The sequence below is a fragment of the Pyricularia oryzae genome, chromosome 1, assembly GCF_000002495.2.
Source record: "Pyricularia oryzae 70-15 chromosome 1, whole genome shotgun sequence".
Lineage (NCBI taxonomy): Eukaryota > Fungi > Ascomycota > Sordariomycetes > Magnaporthales > Pyriculariaceae > Pyricularia > Pyricularia oryzae.
Window position 1 is genome coordinate 6,459,831 of NC_017844.1, and position 3,489 is coordinate 6,463,319.

A 3,489-nucleotide genomic window follows, 5' to 3' on the forward strand; every position below is an offset into this window, starting at 1 on the left:
TTTGTGTGTTTGAAAGCGGTGGGTTTCTGTGGTGTGTATCTTTTGATTTTGCCTGCTTGGATATTTTGAAATAAAACTGTCTACAGTCTGAGATACTTGAGAAAAGTCGAATGCGAACTGAGTTGCTAATTTCCCTAATTGTGTACAAAACGAGGAAAGTCTGTTGGCTAGTTATATCCCCGAGTATACGCCAACAATAACTGACAGTGTAAACTGCAAAGGAGGCTGCGCCCTCTCAGTATCATTGCCGCATCGAGGCCGCAAATCCGTTAGGCTTTCTCGACGGCCGATGAAGGGTCAAGTTTCAGAGGTGCAAACGATCGCTGGGATCCCGTCGACCAAACTACGGGAGCCAAGAGATAAGAAAACAAAGAAATAAGAAGCCGTGCATTGCATTGTTTCTTGGCAAACAAAAGACCTGCAAGAACTCCGATGCTTATCTAACTGTTAACAGCGCACCCCGGGAAAAGACTATGGTAATCTTCGAATCCCACAGTTATAAGTTGGAGTGATAATCTGTTTTGACATGGCGAAAAAACGTCGCAGGTGCCGACTTACTCGTTCATAAACCGCCAAGACATGGCAAAAAGAAGGCTGTACTGCGCATGTTACGACTAAGGTATCGGGTAGCCCTGTTTCTAGGGCAGGGCACAGTGGGGTTTCGATCGATCCATCATCTATGGGCAAATATCCATGTCAAGCAACATGGAATTCAAAAAAGATACCGATAAGGGCCCGCATCCAGAAATGGAAATTCGCCATGCCCTGAACCTTTCCCTTTGACTGGAATCAAGTCTCATAGTACAGAGTTTACCGCATGTGGAACTACGTTGCCGTGATTTGCTACACGTCTGGTAGCTCACATTATTCATATGCCGATGCTGATTATTCAAACACTTGGCGTGCTCGGGCATATTTCACTGTAGAAAGCCTAACCGAGTGTTACGATCAAGGTATCGGGTAACCTGTTCTTATGGTAAAGTACAGTGGGTTGAAGCAACTGAGCGTCTGACTGGGTAACTGGGGTTCTCAATGACTGGGGGGTGAAGTTATAATCGTTCTCAAGTAAGTATTGAGGTTAACTAGAGTTTGATTGCTGCTAAGCAATCCTAGAATCGAATCTATCTACATGGTAATGAGCGTGCCTTATATAGACTATGTTCCAAATGTGATCACTCTTGTGTAAGTGATCATGATCACTCTGGGGTGATCACGGCTGTGCTGATCACTTCCTTGGTAATGATCGTGGTCACTCTTGTTCTGGTGATCGGGTTAGGGTTTCTTATCTTATCACCACGTGACCTCGTGCTCCCCTTCTCTGTCCTTGGTTCGTGCTTCTTGGTTAGTTCTGGTTTGGGTTCCCGACACCTCTCTCATTCTTGCCCAATCGTGTCGGTACCAATCCTGGTCGTAACACAAGAGTTTGGGCTGTTTTGCTCAAATCGTCCGGCATGAGGTTCACTTTACAAATCGTGCCTCTGTCTGCCGAGGCTCGAGCTAGTATCCGGCCTGGTTGTGGATTGGCGGCAACGTGACTGTGCACCAAGGCCGACATGGCAGAGTGGCCGTGAGAAAAAGTGGCAAGTTCCATGATGCTAGTGTACTTTGTGGGTTTTAGAAAGGAGCAGAACGTGGACAAAAGGTGGTGGAATAGTATTGATAATAAAATAGAGAGAACAATATTTATTTGGTCTGGAAATGCTGAAGAAAAGGATGGGCGTTCTTAAAATTATAATTCAATCGACAACTTTTATTCCGTTTTGGTTTCTCAATTGCTATAAATATCTCTTTGTATATTTATAGCGGAGACTCCAATATAAGTGACAATTGCAAGGTTGGCCTTGAAATATGTAGTTAATGTCACGGCCAGGCATACATTGGAGAACCTCAGTGTATTAGGCGCTATCGACGAAAATTCTAAACTGAAGAGAAGAGAGAAATTACAATCAACGACGCGCTCAAGAGACGCGCTTAAATCCGGAGTAAGTGGACCCTTGTCCGATCCCTGGCTCAGCGTGGCTGGTAGAGCCGAGTCGTGATTCTGAGGGTAGGTCTAGGGGCCTGATCCTCACGTGATTCTGAGGGTAGGTCTAGGGGCCTGATCCTCACAGTTAATTTAAACACTTTTAAATATCAGGGATGGGGGGTTTGAAATGTATTATTATTAGAACAGGGGCTTACGCGTTCAATTTATCAGTTGAATTAATAACTCACATGCAGTTCTGCACGCAACTTACACATATAACTCACCAGGTCCTATTTACGGGTATAAGAGGGACAAACATTCAGGAGCTCCTTTTTGAATAATTGTAAAGGATATATAATAATACCACTTCTACCCGCAAGAACGTTGCGTATATCCATCGATATACGGAAAACTTATAGCCAATTATTATATATGAGTTAAGATAATAAAAAAGGGGTTAATAAAGTTTGTAGAAATAAACCTTTATAAAAACTATAATTTACTGCTAAAGTTTGAAATTCGGTAAGAGTAGATGCGAAATACTTATAAATATAATATATATATATATATATATATATATATTATACTTGTTTCCAATAATAGGGGTTAAAACCCAGGTAAACTTTAAATATTCCAACTTTACTTTGGTAACCGCGCAGCACCTGGGATTATACAGCGAACTTACTAGCCCCGGATTTAAACGAGTTTTTTCTACAGGTAACTTGTTATGCTTTTGTCACAGACCTGAAGGACAGCCACTGGGCTGTCGCTTAGTCATGACCCCTGTCACGTGAAGGCGCGAGGGCCGAGCGCCTCGCGCGCGTATATCTACGCGAAATCTCTGCAGTCTCCGATATGTAGCTCCTCGAGCTACGTCTTCGTCAACAACCACCTGCTACCCTGTACCTGGAAGACTAGATAGCCAATATACTCTGTCCTGTTACCTGATCGCCCGCACCTACCTGTCCGCCCTGCCTGCCCGTGACATTACGTAGCTCCTTCATTAGGTGCCCGCGATGCCTGCGTCACTGCAACCCCCGATCTTAACCGATTCGACCGAGGAACTGATCGAACACCTACAAGGACACCCTGAACAATGGGTGTCTTACATCTCCGATTCCTACCAAAAGCTGCAACTATTGCACGATAGCAACGTCCGCCTGAACTCCTGCCTAGAAATGCAGGAAGCCGAGACCCAACGCGCCCGCGCCGAAACGGACCGTGTCCGCGACAAGGCGCAGGCCGACATTCTGGCCATGGCCATGGAAAAGGCCTCCGCCATAACCTCCCGGGATGCCGCTTTCGCCGAATTAGAGAAAACACGGTCCGAACTGAAGGAAGTTCGGACCGTAACGCTACCCACGGTACACATAACCACCCCCGCCCCAACTACCAACACGCCTGTTGAACCCCTTATGGTTACTCCTATGGGAACGACTCCGCCGCCTGCTTCCGAACATCCCGCCTCCGCCCGCCTTTCTGAACGACTTCCAGACCCCGATAAATTTACGGGCGCCCGCTCC